A 27,161-nucleotide genomic window follows, 5' to 3' on the forward strand; every position below is an offset into this window, starting at 1 on the left:
TTGATTTCACAGCCCACAATTGTGAACCAAAATCATTTCTACGACACTCACCTATGACGTTACTATATAATAAAGATTTTTATGTCACATCTTTATCCCAGATGTATTTAGTGCAATAATACAGATTTTTAAAAGTGTCCCAAAAACGTATGCAACAAAATGAAGTGTATCATTATTTATAAAATCAATAAATCTACGTAGATAAGAATAATGACGTAATATTTTAGAGGCGTAAACTCTACATATAATGTGCAAGTTTCATGTAAATTGAATAATAAATAAAGGCTGTGAAACCAGATCTAGTTGTAAAAGTTGGAGTTGGTAGCGCGCGACAAGTTACTCTACTCGTGGTCACTTGTGACAATGCGTGATTTACGCATTGCGGCCAGCTCGTACCTTCTATGGAGAGCTCGCATGCATCTAGCTTTCAATGCTTTTCTCTTGTTCGTTTGGTAAGTCATATTGCAGTACAAATAGCAAATATAGCACGAGTTCTGGGAGATATTGTGAGAGCGCGTCAGCGATAGATCCACTCTCCATGAAACACACACAGTGACTGAGGGTCTGAGCCACGTACCATCTCTCTCTCACACGATACTGTTGCCAATGAGTGAGTTTATATTTATTTTATGCATAACATGTTATTTTCAACGCTATTACGAAAAATAAGACTTCTACAACGTAAGATACAATACCCCGCGGCGCACCAACGCCGCGAGGACCAGATTCACGAAAGTTGCAGCGGGAAATTTGACTCTAATTACGTTATTTTTCAACATAAGATAAAACGGTTTGCACCACAGTGTTGCCAGAACGTTGTAGTATTTTTCGTAATTTTTCGTAAATATTCCATTTTTCTTCGGGTTTTCGGTTACCATGGCTCCTTACTTTCGTCTAATTTCGTTATAAACGTATATTATTTCGGAGTAAAAATTTGTATTTTTTCGTGTTCTACCTTCAGCACCAACTTTATAGTGAGTAAATATATCATATTTATTCATTATTTATGTAATGCTAGAAAGTGTTCGGTAGCTTTGAGTAGATTTGTGTAGATTTGGGAAGCTTTGGGTAGATTTGAGTAGCTTTGGGTAGATTTGGGTAGCTTTGGTTAGCTTTGGGTAATGAGACGGCCAGGGTGACTGGTATTGCCTTAATATCTCAGTTTATGTGAATTCGTAATTTACCTGAATTTACCTTAGGGCCGCTAACAATGCTAGTAGCCTCGACGGGGACAGGAAGCAAGCTACTTGTCGAAGGTCTCCTCATTTGCCCTGTTGATTTTTTTCCTGCAATGTTGTACAAGAGCAGCAACCACGTTATACCTTGAGGTTATCTTGAGGGTTATCTTGAGTTATCTTGTGGTTATCTTGAGGGTTATCTTGAAGTTATCTTGGGGTGATCTTGAGGGTTATCTTGTGGTTATCGTGGGGTTATCTTGAGGTGATCTTGTGGGTTATCTTGAGGTTATCTTGAGGGTTATCTTGGGGTGATCTTGAGGGTTATCTTGTGGTTATTTTGGAGTTATCTTGAGGGTTACCTTGAGGTTATCTTGGGGTGATCTTGAGAGTTATCTTGTGGTTATCTTGAGGTTATCTTGGGGTTATCTTGAAGGTTATCTTGAGGGTTATTTTGAGGTTATCTTGGGGTGATCTTGAGGGTTATCTTGGGGTGATCTTGAGGTTATCTTGGGTGATCTTGAGGGTTATCTTGAGGTTATCTTGGGGTTATCTTGAGGATATCTTGGGGTTATCTTGAGGTTATCTTGGGGTGATCTTGAGGTTATCTTGGATGATCTTGAGGGTTATCTTGAGATTATCTAGGGGTTATCTTGGGGCTATCTTGAGGTTATCTTGGGGTTATCTTGAGGGTTATCTTGAGGGTTATTTTGAGGTTATCTTGGAGTGATATTGAGGGTTATGTTGGGGTTATCTATAGGTTATCTTGGTGTGATCTTGAGGTTATCTTGGGGTGATCTTGAGGTTATATTGGGTAATCTTGAGGGTTATCATGAGGTTATCTTGGGGGTTATCTTGGGGTTATCTTGAGGTTATCTTGAGGTTATCTTGGGGTTATCTTGAGGTTATCTTAAGGTTATCTTGAGGTTATCTTGGGGTTATCTTGAGGGTTATCTTGGGGTGATCTCGAGATGATTTTGGGGCTCAGCGTTCCCGAGGCCCGGTCCTCGCCCAGGCCTCCACCTTTTTGCTACACATCCCCAGGAAGCAGCAGCAGCCCGTGGCAGCTGTCTAACTCCCAGGTACCCATTGACTGCTGGGTGAACAAACAGGGGCACCAGGCTGAAAGAAACCCATTTGTTTCTGCCTCCGCCGAGAATCGAAACCCCTCACTTATATATATATATATATATATATATATATGAATAGGTGATGAATATATATATGAATGAGGTGATTTGGTGAAATGCTATGCCCAAGATTACCATCCGAGTTGCCGTCGGGGAAGTGGCTCAAATAGCCTCGGCTATCACTTCCTTTTGACGGCCGTGATGGTCAAGCGGATTAAGGCGCCCTGTAGTTACCAGTTGCGTTGCTTCTGGGAGTATGGGTTCGAGTCACTTCTGGGGTGTGAGTTTTCATTCGCATATAGTCCTGGGGACCATTCAGGCTTGTTCGCATTTGTGTTCCTCACGTGTGCCCCAAAGAATGAGGTGATTTGGTGAAATGCTATGCCCAAGATTACCATCCGAGTTGCCGTCGGGGAAGTGGCTCAAATAGCCTCGGCTATCACTTCCTTTTGACGGCCGTGATGGTCAAGCGGATTAAGGCGCCCTGTAGTTACCAGTTGCGTTGCTTCTGGGAGTATGGGTTCGAGTCACTTCTGGGGTGTGAGTTTTCATTCGCATATAGTCCTGGGGACCATTCAGGCTTGTTCGCATATATATATATATATATATATATATATATATATATACATATATATATATATATATATATATATATATATATATATATGTATATATATATATATATATATATATATATATATATATATATATGTATATATATATATATATATATATATATATATATATATATATATATATATATATATATATATATATATATATATATATATATATATATATACCTGACTGGCGACGTTGGTATATCTGGTTTAATTAGTTGTGAAGGGGAAGAAAGCAACATTAATTATGTCGAATTTATTATAAAATATATATGATGATATGATGATCTACACGTGACGCCTCTGAACCTTCCCAGATCAGCTGACTAGTGTTTACACCAGATCAGCTGACTAGTGTTGACCAGATCAGCTGACTATTGTTTACACCAGATCAGCTGACTAGTGTTGACCAGATCAGCTGACTATTGTTTACACCAGATCAGCTGACTATTGTTTACACCAGATCAGCTGACTAGTGTTGACCAGATCAGCTGACTAGTGCTTACACCAGATCAGCTGACTATTGTTTACACCAGATCAGCTGACTAGTGTTGACCAGATCAGCTGACTATTGTTTACACCAGATCAGCTGACTATTGTTGACCAGATCAGCTGACTAGTGTTTACATCAGATCAGCTGACTATTGCTTACACCAGATCAGCTGACTATTGTTTACACCAGATCAGCTGACTAGTGTTGACCAGATCAGCTGACTATTGTTTACAGCAGATCAGCTGACTATTGTTTACACCAGATCAGCTGACTATTGTTGACCAGATCAGCTGACTAGTGTTTACATCAGATCAGCTGACTATTGCTTACACCAGATCAGCTGACTATTGTTTACACCAGATCAGCTGACTAGTGTTGACCAGATCAGCTGACTATTGCTTACACCAGATCAGCTGACTATTGCTTACATCAGATCAGCTGACTATTGTTTACACCAGATCAGCTGACTAGTGTTGACCAGATCAGCTGACTATTGTTTACACCAGATCAGCTGACTATTGTTTACACCAGATCAGCTGACTATTGCTTACACCAGATCATCTCACTAGTGTTTACACCAGATCAGCTGACTATTGTTTACACCAGAACAGGTGGTAAAAATAACAGGTGTTCGGAGACACATATACATGACACATGTGTGTGTTATATCCGTCTAGGTTCCCCAAAATGTTCAGTTGAGAAATGTTATCCATAACATGGAGGCTTGTAACTGTGGAGGTCACATGTGTCTGAACAACCTGGTTTGCTTGTTATCAAGCTTGTTCATCTATGTTCACTATAACATCAAGCTTTGTAAGTATATATATATATATATATATATATATATATATATATATATATATATATATATATATATATATATATATATATATATATATATATATATATATGTCGTACCTAGTAGCCAGAACGCACTTCTCAGCTTACTATGCAAGGCCCGATTTGCCTAATAAGCCAAGTTTTCCTGAATTAATATATTTTCTCTAATTTTTTTCTAATGAAATGATAAAGCTACCCATTTCATTATGTATTAGGTCAATTATTTTTTATTGGAGTTAAAATTAACGTAGATATATGACCGAACCTAACCTAACCTATCTTTATAGGTTAGGCTAGGTTAGGTAGCCGAAAAAGTTAGGTTAGGTTAGGTAGGTTAGGTAGTCGAAAAACAATTAATTCATGAAAACTTGGCTTATTAGGCAAATCGGGCCTTGCATAGTAGGCTGAGAAGCGCGTTCTGGCTACTAGGTACGACATATATATATATATATATATATATATATATATATATATATATATATATATATATATATATATATATATATATAAATATATATATATATATATATATATATATATATATATATATATATATAAATATATATATATATATATATATATATATATATATATATATATATAAATATATATATATAATATATATATATATATATATATATATATATATATATATATATATATATATATATATATATATATATATGTCGTACCTAGTAGCCAGAACTCACTTCTCAGCCTACTATTCAAGGCCCGATTTGCCTAATAAGCCAAGTTTTCCTGAATTAATATATTTACTATAATTTTTTTCTTATGAAATGATAAAGCAACCCTTTTCTCTATGTATGAGGTCAATTTTTTTTTATTGGAGTTAAAATTAACGTAGATATATGACCGAACCTAACCAACCCTACCTAACCTAACCTAACCTATATTTATAGGTAAGGTTAGGTTAGGTAGCCAAAAAAAGCTAGGTTAGGTTAGGTTAGGTAGGTTAGGTAGACGAAAAAACATTAATTCATGAAAACTTGGCTTATTAGGCAAATCGGGCCTTGAATAGTAGCCTGAGAAGTGCGTTCTGGCTATTAGGTACGACATATATATATATATATATATATATATATATATATATATATATATATATATATATATATATATATATATATATATATATATATATATATATATATATATATATGTATGTATTTTGCGCTGGAACAAGCATGACAAATGATCCTGGTCACCCTAGGAGACTTCTGGGTCACCCTAGGAGACCCTGTGTCACCCTAGGAGACTCCTGGGTCACCCTAGGAGACATTGGGTCACCCTAGAAGACTTCTGGGTCACCCTAGACGACTCCTGGGTCACCCTAGGAGACTCCTGGGTCATCCTAGGAGACTCCCTGGATCACCCTAGGAGACCGCTGGGTCATCCTAGGAGACCCTGGGTCACCCTAGGAGACTCCTGGGTCACCCTAGGAGACCCTGGGTCACCCCTAGGAGGCTCCTGGGTCACCCTAAAAGACACGGGGTCACCCTAGGAGACCGCTGGGTCACCCTAGGAGACCCTTGGGTCACCCTAGGAGACTCCCTGGGTCACCCTAATATACCGCTAGGTCACCATAGTAGACCCCTGGGTCACCCAAGGAGTCTCCAGGGTCACCCTAGGAGACCCTGTGTCACCCTAGGAGACTCCAGTGTCACCCTAGGAGACACTGGGTCACCCTAGAAGACTTCTGGATCACCCTAGAGGACTCCTGGGTCACCCTAGGAGACTCCTGGGTCACCCTAAGAGACTCCTGGGTCACCCTAGGAAACTCTTGGGTCACCCTAGGAGACCCTGGATCACCCTAGGAGACCCTGTGTCACCCTAGGAGACTCCTGGGTCACCCTACGAGACTCCTGGGTCACCCTACGAGACTCCTGGGTCACCCTACGAGACTCCTGGGTCACCCTACGAGACTCCTGTGTCAACCTAGGAGACTCCAGTGTCACCCTAGGAGACACTGGGTCACCCTAGAAGACTTCTGGGTCACCCTAGGAGACTCCTGGGTCACCCTAGGAGACTCTTGTGTCATCTTAGGAGACCCAGGGTCACCCTAGGAGACTCTGGGTCACCCTAGGAGACCCTGGGTCACCCTAGGAGACCCTGGGTCACCCTAGGAGACTCTGGGTCACCCTAGGAGACTCTGGGTCACCCTAGGAGACTCCTGGGTCACCCTGAGTGACCCTGGGGTTGGGGGGGTCACCAAGGTCATGTGGTAAAAGGTCCAGTGACATTGATGGAGTAAAATGTCAACATTAGCTTGTAGGGAGAACACTTATAAATCCTGTCACGACACTCGTTTTAAACCTTCTGAAAATGGCGCGTTTTTGCACTTCACGACATTGTTTTCTAAGGTCCATCAACACGAGGTCAGCATGCAGCATATACTGCAACGGAGCATTATAAAACAGTTTGTCATTGCATGCTGGTTTAAACAGACCACCTTGAATAGACCCCAAAATATTTACAGCATGATTCAGGAGGTCAAAGGTTAAACGCCTTTGAGGTCTCGAACTAAGTCTTTCTTTCCCGATGGAATCACTGCTCTCGTTCTCAACGAGACTTCGACTCCAGGAGCCGAAGATAGCGTGCAAGATTTCCAAGACTTCGACTCAACTTGGACTCCAGGAGCCGAAGACAGCGTGCAAGGTTCCCAAGACTTCGACTCAACTTGGACTCCAGGAGCTGAAGACAGCGTGCAAGGTTTCCAAGACCTCGACTCAACTTCGACTCCAGGAGCCGAAGGCAGCGTGCAAGGTTTCCAAGACCTCGACTCAACTTTGGCTCCAGGAGCCGAAGACAGCGTGCAAGGTTTCCAAGACCTCGACTCAAATTCGACTCCAGATGCCGTAGACAGAGTGCAAGGTTTCCAAGACTTCGACTCAACTTCGACTCCAGAAGCCGAAGGCAGCGTGCAAGGTTTCCAAGACCTCGACTCAACTTCGACTCCAGGAGCCGAAGGCAGCGTGCAAGGTTTCCAAGACCTCGACTCAACTTTGGCTCCAGGAGCCGAAGACAGCGTGCAAGGTTTCCAAGACCTCGACTCAAATTCGACTCCAGATGCCGTAGACAGAGTGCAAGGTTTCCAAGACTTCGACTCCAGAAGCCGAAGGCAGCGTGCAAGGTTTTCAAGACCTCGTCTCAACTTCGACTCCAGGAGCCGAAGATAGCGTGCAAGATTTCCAAGACTTCGACTCAACTTGTACTCCAGGAGCCGAAGACAGCGTGCAAGGTTTCCAAGACTTCGACTCAACTTGGACTCCAGGAGCCGAAGACAGCGTGCAAGGTTTCCAAGACCTCGACTCAACTTCGACTCCAGGAGCCGAAGGCAGCGTGCAAGGTTTCCAAGACCTCGACTCAACTTTGGCTCCAGGAGCCGAAGACAGCGTGCAAGGTTTCCAAGACCTCGACTCAAATTCGACTCCAGATGCTGTAGACAGAGTGCAAGGTTTCCAAGACTTCGACTCAACTTCGACTCCAGAAGCCGAAGGCAGCGTGCAAGGTTTTCAAGACCTCGTCTCAACTTCGACTCCAGGAGCCGAAGACAGCGTGCAAGGTTTCCAAGACTTTGTCGGAGCTTCCTTGAAGCCCCAGCACGGCTAGAGCCACGGCCCACGCTCACCAACACGCCCACCAAAACGCCCACACGCCCGCGACCAGGGGCGAGTGCCTGCCTGAACCCGGCTGTTTTGGGTTCGGAACCGTGTCGACGACTTCGGCCAGGACGTAGAGTGAGAGTCGAACGTCGTGGTGGATCTTGGGGTCGCGTCTGTTGATTATCTGAGTCACTAGCCGGACCAGCTTCTCGCAGCGGGTCTGTGATGGGGGGAAGGTTAATCGATTAGTCGCTCACTCACTCTAGATGGGACAAGGTTATTCGATTAGTCGCTCACTCACTCTAGATAGTACAAGGTTAATTGATTAGTTGCTCTCTCACTCTAGATGGGACAAGGTTAATCGATTAGTCGCTCACTCTAGATGGGACAAGGTTAATCGATTAGTCGCTCACTCACTCTAGATGGGACAAAGTTAATCAATTAGTCGCTCACTCACTCTAGACGGGACAAGGTTAATAGATTAGTCGCTCACTCACCCTAGTTGGGACAAGGTTAATCGATTAGTCACTCACTCACTCTAGATAGGACAAGGTTAATCGATTAGTTGCTCTCTCACTCTCGATAAGACAAGGTTAATCGATTAGTCGCTCACTCACTCTAAATAGGACAAGGTTAATCGATTAGTCGCTCACTCTAGATTGGACAAGGTTAATCGATTAGTCGCTCACTCACTCTAGATAGGACAAGGTTAATCAATTAGTCGCTCACTCACTCTAGATGGGACAAGGTTAATCGATTACTCACTCACTCATGATAAGACAAGGTTAATCGATTAGTCGCTCACTCACAATAGGACAGGGTTAATCAAATAGTCGCTCACTCACTCTAGATAAGACAAGATTAATCTATTAGTCGCTCACTCACTCTAGATAGGACAAGGTTAATTGATTAGTCGCTCACTCACTCTAGATGGGACAAGGTTAATCGATTAGTCGCTCACTCATTTTAGATGGGACAAGGTTAATCGATTAGTCGCTCACTCACTCTAGATGGGACAAGGTTAATCGATTAGTCGCTCTCTCACTCTAGATAGGACAAGGTTAATCGATTAGTTGCTCTCTCAATCTAGATAGGACATGGTTAATCGATTAGTCGCTCTCTCACTCTAGATAGGACAAGATTAATCGATTAGTCGCTCACTCACTCTAGATGGGACAAGGTTAATCGATTAGTTGCTCACTCACTCTAGATGGGACAAGGTTAATTAATTAGTCGCTCACTCACTGTAGATAGAACAAGGTTAATCGATTAGTTGCTCACTCACTTTAGAAAGGACAAGGTTAATCGATTAGTCGCTCACTCACTCTAGATAGGACAAGGTTAATCGATTAGTCGCTCACTCACTCTAGATGGGACAAGGTTAATCGATTAGTCGCTCACTCACTCTAGATGGGACAAGGTTAATCGATTAGTCGCTCACTCACTCCAGATGGGATAAGGTTAATTAATTAGTCGCTCACTCACTGTAGATAGAACAAGGTTAATCGATTAGTTGCTCGCTCACTTTAGAAAGGACAAGGTTAATCGATTAGTTGCTCACTCACTCTAGATAGGACAAGGTTAATCGATTAGTCACTCACTCACTCTAGATAGGACAAGGTTAATCAATTAGTCACTCACTCAGTCTAGATGGGACAAGGTTAATCAATTAGTCGCTCACTCACTCTAGATAGGACAAGGTTAATCGATTAGTTGCTCGCTCACTCTAGATGGGACAAGGTTAATCGACTAGTCGTTCACTCACTCCAGATGGGACAAGGTTAATCGATTAGTCGCTCACTCATGATAGGACAAGGTTAATCGATTAGTCGCTCACTCTAAATAGGACAAGGTTAATCGATTAGTCGCTCACTCAATCTAGATGGGACAAGGTTAATCAATTAGTCGCTCACTGACTCTAGATAGGACAAGGTTAATCGATTAGTTGCTCGCTCACTCTAGATGGGACAAGGTTAATCGATTAGTCGCTCGCTCACTCTAGATGGGACAAGGTTAATCGATTAGTCGCTCACTCACGATAGGACAAGGTTAATTGATTAGTCGCTCACTCACTCTAGATAGGACAAGGTTATCTTGAGATGATTTCGGGGCTTTTTAGTGTCCCCGCGGCCTGGTCCTCGACCAGGCCTCCACCCCCAGGAAGCAGCCTGTGACAGCTGACTACCACCCAGGTACCTATTTACTGCTAGGTAACAGGGGCATAGGGTGAAAGAAACTCTGCACATTGTTTCTCGCCGGCGCCTGGGATCGAACTCAGGACCACAGGATCACAAGTCCCGCGTGCTGTCAGCTCGGCCAACCGACTCCCCTAATTTCCCCATCCCCTCCCCCTCCCTAGGTTAGTCGATTAGTTGCTCACTCACTCTAGATGGGACAAGGATAATCGATTAGTCGCTCACTCACTCTAAATAGGACAAGGTTAATCGAATTTTCGGCTCAATACGGCTTCATCAGAGCAAAATAGAATCAATCTATTTTGCTCTGATGAAGGCGAATTCAGCCGAAAACGCGTCTAGCATTCTCTATTTTTCACATGAAGTTTTTCCGCATAACTGGATCAGTGTTTTTGTGATCATTATTGCATATATATATATATATAATAACCCACAACTCCTCACTCCCTGAAGGATTCGAACCCAGACAGCGAGGACAAACAACTCACCCTCTCCTCCTGGAACATGTATAGTGTGTCGTTATGGTTCCCAACGCCCGAAGAAATTTGATAATGACGGACTTGCGGCACTAAATTATCCGTTGTGTGTTGGTAGAGCTCCAGACGGCTGGCTACTAGGTACGACATATATATATATATACAGCCCGTCCTCCAAAAATGGGGTGGTAAATGTAAGAACACAAATAAGTGCAATTATGTACTATTCATAGCAGTTAGGAATTGTACTTATTTTCACTTAGTATTAAATCGTACTGTCAAATATATTGTGAATATTTGAGTTTACCTGAAAAACTGAATAGAAAACCACAACCTTACCTAACCGTCTTGGTTTTTGAACATAATAATTTTATTGCTTCTTAATTACAATTAATACTTAACCTATAGCTATATTGATATTACAGTTTTATATAACTAATAAAACAAAACTAAAATATATCAATAAATTGTTAAGTAACTCAGGATATTTTAAAATTTTGTATAAAGTCTATATTATTTAATAAACCTGAAAAAGAAATTCCTGATATTTAAACTTATATATAGCAAATCGAAGTTGAAATCTTCATCCTACAATTCTGAGTGTCTTAACAGAAAACGAAGAGAATTAAATCGGGGGAGGGGTTTGGGTAAATGTAACAGCCCCATAAGTGCAATTATGCACTGTTTATGACAGTACGAAAGTGTACTTATTTATATATATGTGTGTATATCACGAAAATAAACACGTGATTAAGAATGTGACAATGTCAGACCACGGAGGAAAAATGAAACAGGAAATTTCCTTAAGTACTTTCGTATATTAAATACATCTTCAGAAGGTCCTTCTGAAGAGTTATTTATATATATATATATATATGACAATGTCAGACCACGAAGGAAAAATGAAACAGGAAATTTCCTTAAGTACTTTCGAATATTAAATACATCTTCAGAAGGTCATTTTACAGATCGAGTGATGGGTATAAATAGGCAGGAGAGAGTGGTGAAGTAAGGTGAGGTACAATACTTGGACAACGCAGACGGCCCATTGGCCCATCAGATGCACCCAATTGGCCCATCCGATCTAGCCCAATGGCCCATCTGATACAGCAGACATACAAGCATAATACATAGGTAATTATAACATAAAGAGGTAAATATATACAATAAATTAGTGAGACAAATGTTTTTCAATGATTCTACTTAAATCGCCCTTTAGCTGATCTATTAGAAATGGATCTAAGTTATATAGACCACTGCTAATATTCAAATTACTTTCTTTGGTGATCTGTATCAAAGCGGATTCAATTATGTTTCTGTTATAGGTGCTTTTACAATTTGTTATTGAAGACGCACTCTCCCAATCAATTTGGTGAGCTTTTTCTGACAAATGCACAAACAAAGCATTAGATAATTGGCCATGTCTTACAGAGTATTTATGTTGCGATATTCTACATTTTAAATCTTTAGATGTTTGCCCGACATAGAACTTATTACATTCCTTACAAGGTATTTTATAAATGACGCAATTATCACTACGAGGGCTGTTCCTTACTAATAGCTTACCAACAGTGTTTTCGTAGCTAAACATTACATCTATATTAAAAAGTTTCAAGGCCTTGACAATATTCTCAAACCCAGAGAAATATGGTAAACATAACACATTCTTTGGGCGAGTCCAAATGTGGAATTCTGGACTCACATGAGTCCAGAATTCTTAGATGAAGAATTTAAGAATATTGATTCGATTGGTCTTAAGCTTTGTTACCCACGGAATTTTTTGGAAGTTTGTCGTAACAAAGCTCGTCGTACATATTATAATAATGTATGCAGTGAAAGGACTCGCCCAAAGAATGTGTTATGTTTACCATATTTCTCTGGGTTTGAGAATATTGTCAAGGCCTTGAAACTTTTTAATATAGATGTAATGTTTAGCTACGAAAACACTGTTGGTAAGCTATTAGTAAGGAACAGCCCTCGTAGTGATAATTGCGTCATTTATAAAATACCTTGTAAGGAATGTAATAAGTTCTATGTCGGGCAAACATCTAAAGATTTAAAATGTAGAATATCGCAACATAAATACTCTGTAAGACATGGCCAATTATCTAATGCTTTGTTTGTGCATTTGTCAGAAAAAGCTCACCAAATTGATTGGGAGAGTGCGTCTTCAATAACAAATTGTAAAAGCACCTATAACAGAAACATAATTGAATCCGCTTTGATACAGATCACCAAAGAAAGTAATTTGAATATTAGCAGTGGTCTATATAACTAACCAACCCTACCTAACCTAACCTAACCTATCTTTATAGGTTAGGTTAGGTTAGGTGGCCGAAAAAGTTAGGTTAGGTTAGGTTAGGTAGGTTAGGTAGTCGAAAAACAATTAATTCATGAAAACTTGGCTTATTAGGCAAATCGGGTCTTGCATAGTAGGCTGAGAAGTGCGTTCTGGCTACTAGGTACGACATATATATATATATATATATATATATATATATATATATATATATATATATATATATATATATATATATATATATATATATATATATATATATATACATATATATATATATATATATATATATATATATATATATATATATATATATATATATATATATATATATATATATATACATAGGTATTGGCTAAAGTTGAAACGCAAGTGTAGTCCCACACCAACTGTCTACCATTATTAAGAGACTACCTTCAGTGCTACACAAGCAGGAGGAGCTGCCAATCACCGGGAAGCGGCCAAGTCACGTAAATACAGAGACCTTGAGCACCACTACAATTTTGTCCCCATTGCCTCAGAGACACTTGGTGCCTGGGGTAAAAGTGCTGCTAGCTTTTTGAAGGAGTTGGGGTCTAAGCTAATAGAAACAGTTAGAGACCCTAGAGCTGCCAGTTTTCTTTTTCAGCGCCTTAGTGTGGCCATCCAGAGAGGAAATACTCACTGCATCCACGGTTCCTGCCCGCCATCTGAGGAGCTGGAAGAGCTGTACAACTTGTGACAAGCAGCCTTGCACCCTGCATGTAATCAATATTGTAACTTTTTTTGTGTAATGACATTTTCAAATAAAGTTAGATAAATATACACACATACCAAAAGAATAGGGGTGGTAGGAGAAGAAAATATCAAAGTGTTCAGTGAGGATCCACAAGGTCTTCTCTGAGTACTCTTTATTTTCTTCTCCGAGGCTATGGGTCCCTACACTTGCACCAGAGGTGGTACCCCTTCTAGGTATAAAAATATATATATATATATAACCATGGCGGCTGTTTCCATGACGACGACTCAAGTGGCCAGCGAGCGCGGGAGGCCCACAGCTCACCCACGCCTGCGGCCTAGCTGTTCCCGTGCAAAGTTGAGTCTCGCTTCAAGCCATACAATGAGATGATGCTATCAGCTCTAGCACTGTCCACAGACATGCCACCCCGGCCAGGGTACCATTTCTGGACTGCTGATGACTGGGGCTCTCACATGAGCCCAAACACAGGAAGTAGGAAGATGTTTCGGTTGCTGGTTACCAAACTTAAGTCCGCCCACTTAACAAGTGCACTTAACAAGTGTACTGGCTCCCACAGGCATAAGAGCACTATTGTAAGTGAGCTGGTGAACCATCCCCTTACATGGACTACTAGTGATGGGAGACTTCAACAATGGAAAGATAAATTGGGAGAACAGAGACCCACATGGAGGACCAGGTACATGGAGAGCTAAGCTGCTGGACGTGGCAACATAAAACTTTCTAACAACACATCAAGGGACAGACAAGGATGAGAGGGGAAGATAAACCAGCCATGCTTGTCTGATATTTACCCCTAAATGAGTCTGATATAAGGGAAGTTAAGATGGAAGCCCCCTTGGGAATGAGCAATCACAGTGTATTGATCTTTGAGTACCTGGTAGAGCTAGGATTTATCTCCCCCCCAAAATAACTAGGAAACAAAAGGTTGGCATACCGAAAGGGAAATTATGAGATGAGAAGTTTCCTAATGGATATACCATGGGACATAGACTTCAGAGCTAAGTCTGAACAAGACATGATGGACTATGTCACCCAAAAAGTGTCAGGAGGCAATAAACAGGTTTATTCCGGCCCAAAAAGAAAAGTCCGAAAAGCAACAGAAGAATCCATGGTTTAATAGGGCATGTATGGATGCAAAGGAGCTGAACAAAAGCGCGAGGAGAAACTTCCGAAATAACAGAACACCAGAAAGCAGAGAGAGGTACCAGAGAACCAGGAATGAGTATGTTAGTGTGAGAAGAAAAAAAGAAGTGAAAAATTATGTAAATGATACAGCAAGCAAAGCTAAGATCAAACCAAAGCTACTCCACAGTCACATCAGTAGGAAAACAACAGTGAAAGAACAGGTAATGAAACTTAGAATAGGCGTGGACAGGTATACAGAGAATGACAAAGAGATGTGTGAAGATCTCAACAAGAGGTTTCAGGAGGTCTTCACAATAGAACAAGATGAGGTCATGAAGTCACTGCACTAGGAAAGGTGGCAGTAAACCAGGCGGCCTTGGAAGGGTTCAAAATTACAAGAGATGAGGTCAAGAGAAACCCGGTGGATCTGAATGTGAGAAAGGCTGTTGGTCCAAACAGGATATCACCATGGGTATTGAAAGAGTGTGCAGACACACTTTGCTTAGCACTCTCCATAGTGTATAGTAGGTCACTGGAGATGGGAGACCTACCAGAAATATGGAAGACGGCTAATGTAGTCCCAATATACAAAAAGGATGACAGACAAGAGTTACTGAACTACAGGCCAGTGTCCTTGACTTGTATACCATGCAAGGTGATGGAGAAGATCGTGAGAAAAAACCTAGTAACACATCTGGAGAGAAGGGAAATCGTGACAAATCGACAACATGGGTTCGCGGAGGGTAAATCTTGCCTTACTGGCCTAACAGACTTTTATGGCCAGGTTACAAAGATTAAGCAAGAAAGAGAAGGCTGGGCGGACTGCATTTTCTTGGACTGTCAGAAAGCCTTTAACAAAGTACCTCATAAGAGGCAGGTACATAAGCTGGAGAGACAAGCAGGAGTAAATGGTAAGGTGCTCCAGTGGATAAGGAAGTACCTAAGCATTAGGAAACAGAGAGTTACAGTGAGGCGTGAGACCTCAGATTGGCGTGAAGTCACCAGTGGAATCCCACAGGGCTCTGTACTCGGACCTATCCTGTTTCTGATATACGTAAATGATCTTCCGGAGGGTATAGACTCATTCCTCTCAATGTTTGTTGAGGATGTCAAAATTATGAGAAGGATTAAGACAGAGAAGGACTGCTTGAGGCTTCAAAAAGACCTAGACAAACTGAAGGAATGGTCGAGCAAATGGTTGTTAGAGTTTAACCCAAGCAAATGTAATATAATGAATATAGGTGTAGGGAGCATGAAGCCAGATGCAAGGTATCATTTTGGAGATGAAATTTTTTAAGAGTCAGAGAGAGAGAAAGACCTGGGGGTTGATATCACGCCAGACCTGTTCTCTGAAGCCCATATCAAGAGGATAACATCAGCGGCATATGCCAGGTTGGCCAACACAAGAACGGCCTTTAGAAACTTGTGTAAGGAATCATTCAAAACTTTGTATACCACATATGTCAGACCAATCCTGGAGTATGCAGCTACAGTATGGAGTCCATATCTAGTCAAGTAAAAGACTAAACAGGAAAAGGTTTAAAGGTTTGCCACCAGACTAGTACCCGAGCTGAGAGGTATGAGCTACGAGGAGAGACTACGGGAATTAAACCTCTCGTCGCTGGAAGACAGAAGAGTTAATGGTGACATAATCACCATTATACAAGATTCTCAAGGGAATTGATAAGGTAAATAAAGACAGGCTATTTAACACAAGGGGCACACGCACTAGGGGACACAGGTGGGAATTGTGTGCCCAAATGAGTCACAGAGATATTAGAAAGAATTTTTTTAGTGTCAGAGTGGTTGACAAATGGAATGCATTAGGAAGTGATGTGGTGGAGGCTGACTCCATACACAGTTTCAAGTGTAGATATGATAGAGCTCAAGAGGTTCAGGAACCTTAACACCAGTTGATTGACAGTTGACAGGCGGTCCCGAAGAGCCAGAACTTAATCAATACACATACTGTATTGATATACTGTACACATTCTGTATTGATATATTGTACACATACTGTATTGATATACTGTACACATTCTGTATTGATATATTGTACACATACTGTATTGATATACTGTACACATTCTGTATTGATATATTGTACACATACTGTATTGATATACTGTACACATACTTTACTGATATACTGTACACATACTGTATTATATACAGCACACATACTGTATTGATATACTGTACATATATTGTATTGATATGCTCTACACATTCTGTATTGTTATGCAGAACACATAGTGTTTTTATGTACTTTTTGCAATACTGGCTTATTGCTCTTCATTGATAATTACTTGTATGCGAGTTTAAATTAAAAAAAAACTTAAAGGAGATAGTATTTATAAGGTTGAGTTAAATTACAGCTACATCCTGCTTGTTAAAAGTTTTAATTAACAAGTAAACACTCTAGTGAAGAGTGTCTAGTGTGACAAGGGATCAAATACCACTTTCTAATATTACCGTTGCTCTCCAGTACATTGGCTTAAATTACCACTGGCTTACAATACAGGTGTCGTTCAACACATTTACAATACTACTGGTTTACAATACCACTGGTTTACAATACTATTGATTTACCATACTATTGGTTTACAATACCAATTGTTTACAATATAATTGGTTTACAATACTACTGGTTTACAATACCATTGGTTTACACTACTACAGATTTACAATAGCCATTGGTTTACAATACCATTGGTTTGCCACATCATTGGTTTACAATCTTATTGGTTTATGACACCATTGGTTTACAAAACCACTGTCTTATAACACCAATGACTTACAATACCACTGGTTTATAATACAACAGGCAGACAACACCATTGGCTTACAATACTACTGTCTTACAATAATTTAATTTAAATTACCCCCTCCCCCCTCCCAACACCGCGGGGGTGAACTGGTGACATATCGTGAACATTATCGCCGTGATAATACAGCAGGAATCGTTTCTGTCGTGTATTAGTCACCATTGAACATAATTCAACCAAGTTTTGCCTTGCTTCCATATTTAACCTTTAGAAACTCAAAGATTATATTGGATTCCAGCTCCTGGACTTCGCTATAAGTAATTATATTATTGATGACCAAACCACACACCAGAGGATAAGTAATATTAGCGCAGCTGTTTAGGTGCCATTGCGAATTATTTGCATTTGTAGTACGTGGGTGACTCATTTATTGAAGTGTGGTTTGAACAGTGAACGTCAGCGAATCAGTCCTTAAGAAATGTGTGCACAGTCTCACACGGTGCCCCTGTGCACCGTGCACAGGGGCCTTGTAGCCTGGTGGATAGCGCGCAGGACTCGTAATTCTGTGGCGTGGATTCAATTCCCGCACGAGGCAGAAACAAATGGGCAAGTTTCTTTCACCCTGAATGCCCCTGTTACCTAGCAGTAAATAGGTACCTGGGTGTTAGTCAGCTGTCACGGGCTGCTTCCTGGGGGTGGAGGCCTGGTCGAGGACCGGGCCGCGGGGACACTAAAGCCCCGAAATCATCTCAAGATAACCTCAAGATAACCGTTATGACCCAGCCTAACCAGTTCAGACTGTATATGCTCTGCCAATACCTGTAATTGTTAATTTACCTCTATTACAGTTTTACACTGTTTCAGTATTTAAATTTATGCATAAATGTATTTAAACTTTAATTTTGTACACGTGTATTATGATATTATTGCATTCTATTATTCTTATATTTTATATTTCATTGTTGATGTGCAAGTGAGTAATTGCTAGTTGGGCGAGTGGTGGGCGGCGGGTTTCCTTACTGTCTGAGTCTGTGTGTTAGTGTATTTTCGTCAGTGCAGCCAACCTGTGCGGTGGTTGTCGGCTCCTATTCCGTTGTATATGTATATATATTATTATTATTTATTTGTATAGTTGAACATCAGCGTATGTTCCCAAGTTTGTGTAATTTTCTATGGTGTATTTTATGTTTTCTTTTCGTTCCCCTGAGAGGGTTTATATTAATGTTCAATGTTAGTACTCTTTAGTTGATCTGTGGTGACAGCCAGGAGCAGTCTTCACTGGTCTGTTAGATTCGGTATGGGGTCACACCTTAATGTGTGTGCTCTGTCTCACCAATTGTATATTAGGGATATATATATATATGTTTGTCATATTACCAGTAGGCAAGAAAGGGATTATTGTGTGGATCAGAGTTAATAAGTGTTATCACTAGATTCTCAATTTGTAACTCCTGTGGTGAAGGGAATTATGTTTTGATATCCATTTGGGGACTTTTTAGTCACTGTGGAATCTGACTTGTGAGAAGAGCTTTTGAGCTTTGTCATTTGCCAGTCCAGCTGGGACTTAGTTTTCCTGAAGGCAAAGTGATAGTTCACTGACTTGTGTTTATTGATGTTAATGCTAAGACATTCACCCCCCCCCCCTCTCTGGTTATATAACATCACCACCCATCATGTCCACAACTTAGCGGCTAGTTTTATGCTGTCTAGTATACATGTGTTATTAAGTTATTTTCGCTTATTGACATCTAGCTGAGGTGACTTGTGTCTTGTGTTAACTAACTTCATTGTTACTTGGTTGTGGTTATGTATAAATATCGTAAATAAGCTGTGTCATGTAGATAAGTTCGCCCAAGTAAACTGGTGGATTTTACTGAGACGTTCACTGAGCTCTAGACATTTTGAACTTGCATATTTGAGGCCAGGAGGTTCACTGATTTATGGGGGGCGGGAAAGTTCTACTCCACGAGCCTTGCCTGGGAAAATAACAGTAAATGGGGGGCCCCTGTCCAGGAGAGTTAATATCCTATGATACACTGAAAATACTGATCCACAATAATCTTTTCTTGTCTATTTGTTGAAGTAAATGTGCCAATTGTCATTTTATTGCCATTTGTCTATGCATGTCATTCTACTTGTGATCCTAGATATTAGCAGCCACTAGTCCGGTGAGTTCCTAAGTTAGAGGATACTAAGGAGGCTTTCCGACTCATTTCCATCACTGTATGATTCAGGAGTTATTTTACTTGGTCTTACGGGCCACTCTAATTGTCTATTGAGTTCTTATTTTACTATTAACTTTTGTGTAAGGACAATTAGTGAATTTGTGTAACAATGGAGCAGCACATAATGGAAATGCTTCTCCATCCTTCTGTTGAGAGAATCCAAGTTTTAAACAAGACAGCTGAAGTGTATATGGGGAAGGAACTGGAATTAGATGTGTCACTACATATGGTTAAAAAGAAACTAGTCACGACTATTCTTGTACATCTGGTGGAGGATGTCAAGTTAGATGAAGTTTTAGAAGATTATCCTGATGAGACAGAGTATGGTATTAGATTCAGACATAAAGAGTTAGAGGTTCAAATTAGACAGACTGAGATAGAAAGGTATGAGACTGATTTAAATGTTGCCAGATTACCAACTCGGAGTAAAGAGCGGCAGAAAGAGATTAAGTTTAAGCAGATAGAGGCAGAGAAGGAAGTAGTTAGAGTATGGGAACTAGAAGCTGTCGAAAATACCGACACCATTTACTAACTTTCAATACAATATACAGATAATATTGCTGCTGATTTTGTACTAACAAATTCAGTCTAGGGGTTCATATTGATAAAAAAGTATTCTCTATGACTATATCTTATACAATTACTATTAAATAAAGTCTCCATCCTTTTGTCTATATATGAGCAGAAAATTCAACCGATTTCTCGTGGTGTCACTAGTTGCGAGAGTGCCATTGTGATTGAGGAGAAATTCCACGAGGACAAGTGATACACAGTGCTGTCAGTATTTGATATATTAGAGTTATTTGAAATCAATCTGCCACAGCATCCTCATCAATTACGGGGAGTACCTTATTTCCGGTTTGAACTATTTCTCTGTATTACAAGGCCATTATAGTATTCGTTAATATTCATTCCGGTTATGAGGCGGGGGAACACCCAAAAAATGGGTAAAAGTCTAATATTAATTTAACCATAATCAGTGTCATGTCATATCTGTTATAGGGATGTTTTTTCATTTTTTATGCTGTATTACTTTGGCAGGTAATGTGTGATGACCTCACGAAATTAGCAGCACTACTTGGTAGAGCACCTGACACATGATGATGCTATAGCCTGATCATCAAGGAGACTCAGTTTGCGTGATTTTTCGTGTCCACGTTTGGTTGACAAAGCTGCATTCAACATAACAGCTAAGCTGTTGTGTTGTGCACCACACAACAACAGTTGTACATGTACAACACAACACGATATGAGTTGTACATATATATATATATATATATATCTGTACTAGCAGTACGAGGCCACGCGTTGCTGTGGCTCAGCAACGCATGTGGGTTTCTGAGCCACAGCAATCTTCCCTGACCCACAGTCTTCCCCACGATTACCCCCTCACCCGTCTCCTCGGCCTCCTAACCATTCCCCACTGCACCGTCCCCTCGTCCTCCCAGTCATTCCCCACTCCACCATCCCCTCTAACTTTCCACCATGCCCCACTTCCCTGTCCCTTATTCCTCCCCACCATTCTCAATTCCCCCATCCTGATGATGGGAATCCCCTCATCTCCACCATTCCAGACTCCCCCATCCCTTCGTCCTTCCCCACCATTACCCCCTCCCTTGTCCACTCGTCCTCCCCACCAACTCTCACTTCCATCCCCTCGTCATCCTCACCATTCTCCACTCCCTCGTCCGATGCCTTCCAAAATGGTCTGATGTTCCCATCAGAAAATTGGGAACATCATGTGATCTGATGTTCCCATTACTGAAATATAAGAAAAACAGTTAAAAAATGAAATGAAAATATGAAAAAAACTATATTCACGATTTGAATGGTATGGCAAACAACACAGCTCAATTCTAATGCAATTCACTGAAGATAATTAAATCAAAATGAAAATAAATCAAAATCTATGAAAATTCAATTAATTAATACAATCAGAAACATTGAAATGGAATTGTAACATATTTAGTATAGCATGTGTGGTGCTCTTACATGCAACAGATGGTATTTTTTTCAAGAAAAGCAAAATTTTACCTGTCACAGGTGTGGCATCTATACTTATACTTATGAAATGAACGGTATGGTAAACAATGCAGCTCAACTCCAACACAATGTCACACAAAATAATTCAATAAAAAATAAAACAAATCAAAATCTATGAAAATAAAATTTACCAATGCAATCAGAAACATTGAAATGGAATTCGTGACATATTTAGTATAGCGTGCATGTTGCTATTATGTGCAACAGATGATTCTGTTTTTCAAAAACGCATGTTTTTACCTGTCACAGGAATGCCATCTATATAGTAGGCATATAAAAAGATGCGCCTATTTAAATGCAACGTTGTGTCAAAATTTTAAAGCAATCGGTAAAGAACTTTCGGAGATTATAGCGTGTTGATCTTACATCCAACAGATTGCGCTGAATTAAAAAAAAGCATGCTTTTTCCTGTCACAGGTGAGGCATGTATATAGTAAATATATAAAAAGACACGCCTATTCAAATGCAACGTTGTGTCAAAATTTCAAAGCAATCGGTAAAGAGGTTTCCAAGATTTCCCTTACATGAAAAACACAGTTTTTCAGAAAAAGCATGTTTTTTTTTTACCGTCACAGACGTGGCATCAATATAGTATGTATATTAAAACCTGCTCGGATGCGAATGGAACGTTGTGTGAAAATTTCAAAGCAATCGGTGAAGAACTTTCGGAGATTAGCGATTTTGAACAAACGAACATTTCCATTTTTATTTATATAGATATACTAGCTGTACCTGGCCATGCGTTGCTGTGGCTCAGCAATGCATGTGCATTGCTGAGCCACAGCAATCTTCCTCTTGTATCCCAGTCCTCCCCACCATTCCCCCTCCCCCGTCCCTTCGTCCTCCCAACCATTCCTCACTCTCCTGTCCCTTCTTCCTCCAAACCATTCCCCATTCCCCTGTCCCCTCGTCCTCCCTCCTCCATCCCTGTGTCCTCCCAACCATCCCCCCACTCCACCGTCCCCTCGTCCTTCTAACCATCCCCCCACTCCACCGTCCCCTCGTCCTTCTAACCATTCCCCCACTCCACCGTCCCCTCATACTCTCCTCCATTTCGCACTCCCCTGTCCCCTGGGCCTCCCTATCATTCCACTCTCCCCTGTTCCCTCAGCCTCGGCACCATTCCCCAATCTCCTGTTTCCTTGTCCTTCCCATCATTCTCCATTCCCCAGTCCCCTTGTCCCCACCATCCCCAACCCCCCATCTCCTCGTCCTCCTCACCATTACCCCCTTCCTTGTCCTGTCGTCCTCAGTACCATTCCCCACTCCCGTCCCCTCATCCTCCCCACCATTCCCCACTCCCTCATCCGATGCATTCCCAAATTATCTGATGTTCCCATCAGAAAATTGGGAACATCAAATGATCTGATGTTCCCATCACTGAAATATAAAAAAAAACAATAACAAAACGAATGAAAAAAATGAAGAAATAAAAAAATAAACTATACTTACGAAATGAACGGTATGGTAAACAACAAAGCTCAATTCCAACGCAGTGTCACAAAATAATTAAATCAAAATGAAAATAATTCAAAATCTATGAAAATTCAATTCATCAATGAAATTGGAAACATTGAAATGGAATTGTAACATATTTATTATAGCGTGAGTTGTTCTTACGTGCAACAGATGGCGCTGTTTTTCAAAAATGCTTTTTACTGTCACAGGTGTGGCATCTATACTTATACTCCCGAAATGAACGTTATGGTAAACAACACAGCTAAATTCCAACGCAATACCACAAAATTATTCAGTAAAACTGAAAATAAATCGAAATATATGAAAATTTTGTTTTTCAATACAATCGGAAAGATTGAAATTGAATCGTAACATATTTATTATAGTGTGTATGGCTCTTACATGCAACAGATGGCACTGTTTCTTTAAAAAAGGAGAATGTTTTAACCTTTTACAAGTGCGTGGCATCTAAACTTATTCTTACGAAATGAACGGTGTAGTAAACAACACAGCTCAATTCCAACCAACCCATCCTTCGAATTGACAGTACATTTTAATACTAAATGTAATAAGTACATTTCCTGACTGTTATACATAGTACATAATTGCATTTATGGGGCTGTTACGTTTACCCATCCCCCTTCCCCCGGTTTAAATTTCCTCGTTTTCTGTTAGGACACTTAAAATTTTAAGATGAAATTTTAAAACTCAATTGCTATAAACAAGTTTTAATTATTAGGATTTTCTTTTTCACTTTTATTAAACAAGAGAGATTTTATACAAAATTTGAAAATATCCTGAGTTACTTTATAATTTATTGAAATATTTCAGTTTTGTTTTATTTGTTTCATAAAACTGTAATATTAATATAGCTATAGGTTAAGTAGTAGGTATAATTAAGATGCAATAAAATTCTTATCTTCACAAACTAAGACGGTTAGGTTAGGTCGTGGTTTTCTATTCAGCTTTTGAGGTAAACTCAAATATTCACAATATATTTCACAGTACGATTTAATACTTAGTGTAAATAAGTACAATTCTTAACTGTTATACATAGTGTATAATTGCACTTATGGGGCTCTGTACATTTACCTCCCTATGTTTGGAGAACGGGCTGATTCCAACACAAAGTCACACAAAATAATTAAATCAAAATTAAAATAAATTGAAATCTATGAAAATTCAATTTATTAATGCAATCATAAACATTGAAGTGGAAATCATAACATATTTAGTATAGAGTTTTTGTGTTGCTATTACGCTCAACAGATCGCACTGTTTTTTCTTTAAATTATGTTTTTACTTGTCACAGGTGTGGCATCTATATAATAGGCATATAAAAACAGGCGCATATTCGAATGGAACATTGTGTCAGAATTTCAAAGCAATCAGTGAAGAACTTTGGGAGATAACAGTGTGTTGCTTTTTTATCCAACAGATGGTGCTGTTTATAAAAAAAAATGTTTTTTTCACTTCACAGGTAAGACATGTATACAGTAATAATAGAAAAAACATGCGCCTATTCAAAAGCAAAGTTGTGTAAAAATTTCAAAGCAATCGGTAAAGAGGTTTTGAAGATTTCTTTCACATGAAAAACACAATTTTTTTTTTAAAGTATGTTTTTTTTCCATCTCAAACGTGACATCAATATAATATGTATATAAAAACCCGCTCTGATGCGAATGGAACAATGTGTGAAAATTTCAAAGCAATTAGTGAAGAACTTTCGGAGATTAGTGATTTTGAACAAACGAACATTTCCATTTATATTTATATAGTTTATATATATTTATATTTAACTGTAATTATTTCATCTTTGAGTGTTGAGAAGTGTCTCTGATCCTTCCAAAGGTGATTAAGATGAGCTAATATATATATATATATATATATATATATATATATATATATATATATATATATATATATATATATATATATATATATATATATATATATATATATATATATATATATATATATATATATATATATAAAATATATATACAAAGAAATGGGGAAGAGAGATGAACGTTTCGGCCTGTTAAAGCCGTTGTCAACACCAGACTGACTAGAGAAAGAGAGGATACAGGCGAGCACCTGGAACCTGACCAACCCATCTCTAGGGGGAAGGATTACCAGAAACAGGAATGGTCAAAGAGGATTAAGCGGTCAGAGAATAAGGATGAAAGATTAAAGAAAAGCCTCATGAAGTTTGGTCACTTGGCCGAGTGACCAAGACCAAATTGTTTTTCTTAATGAACTTAATTCTTTGGTACCTTCAATAAAATTCACATGCGAAAATGAGGAGAATGGTACTCTTCCGTGTTTGGACATTATGATTCATAGAGTCAATAGAAGGTTCAAATTTAATGTGTATAGAAAACCTACCAACGTGGGGTCGTATGTTCATTATTATTCGAATCATCATAGTAAAGTTAAACAGGCAGTATTTTCAGAAATGTTTCTTCGAGCTTTGAGGGTATGCAGCCCTGAGTTTTTTTTATGAAGAGATAGCTAAAATATATGAAATTGGGAAGAGTTTACAGTACCCTAAGATGTTTTTGGATTGTTCATTTGGGAAAGCTAAATGTACGTTTTATAATAATGTCTCCAAAGCGAAACCAGAAAATAGAAACTCATTGGTGATACCTTATGCGATGGGATTTGAGAAACTTTCCCCAGTTTTTAAGAACCTTAATATCAATTTGGTGTTCAGTAGTAATACGATCAAGTCTAATTTAATAAAAAACTCCCCTGGTACAGCAGGTTGTGTGTATTCGATTCCCTGCAATGATCGTGATTCTGTGTACCTTGGACAAACAGGAAAATCCTTACAATTACGTATGTCCCAACATGCTTATAGTATAAGAACTGCCCAAACGTCTAATGCTTTGTATCTACATACAAGTTTGTGTGATCACACTATTAATTGGGATGGGGCGAAAAGCATTGCCAATTGCAATGGCTTTGTGGAACGGAATTTAATCGAGTCTGCCCTAATTAGTCCATGTCCAAATCTATATAGTATGTTAGTACTGGTATGTACAAACTTGACCCAGTTTTAAGTTACAATATTACACAACAGTTTAAGAAAAAACTCTGAAAGGGAGGTTTACAATGTCTCATTACCATTTTATATTCATTTATTGTGTGTTGATGAGGCTTTTCTTTAATCTTTCATCCTTATTCTCTGACCGCTTAATCCTCTTTGACCATTCCTGTTTCTGGTAATCCTTTCCCTAGAGATGGGTTGGTCAGGTTCCAGGTGTTGGCCTGTATCCTCTCTCTCTTTCTCTAGTCAGTCTGGTGTTGACAACGGCTTTAACAGGCCGAAACGTTCATCTCTCTTTCCCATTTCTTTGTGTTTTTTCTGCATATATATATATATATATATATATATATATATATATATATATATATATATATATATATATATATATATATATATATATATATATATATATATATATATATATATATATATATATATATATATATATATATATTAAATTTAATATTTTGTGTGCCAACCTCTACAAGAGGTAGGATTTTAGCCTAGTGACTGAAAATTTAACATTTGGCTAATACCATCAGTACTTCCTCAGAATGTATGAGCAGGTATCCAAGTTATATTAGAGCTAATATTATAAGCCCTATAAAGTTCAACCAAACCGCAAGCACGGCTACTCCAGAAATAAAATTAAAACATACCCTAGTAGGACTCAAGAGTCTCTTTATAAGACTGATTAATAAATGCAATGATCTGTCTCAGTAATCTCCAGTTGATCATGTGCAACTGGAAACCTACTTTCAAGTAGCAACTAGTAAATCTGAGCAAGTTAAACGCCAGACTGAAAAGTATTTAGCTGAACTTGCCAACATCAAATTAATCACTGAAGAATTTGATGACATTATTACTGATCTAGCACAATATGAGGATGATGCTCAAACAGAC

This window comes from Procambarus clarkii, chromosome 11 (assembly GCF_040958095.1).
Source record: "Procambarus clarkii isolate CNS0578487 chromosome 11, FALCON_Pclarkii_2.0, whole genome shotgun sequence".
NCBI lineage: Eukaryota > Metazoa > Arthropoda > Malacostraca > Decapoda > Cambaridae > Procambarus > Procambarus clarkii.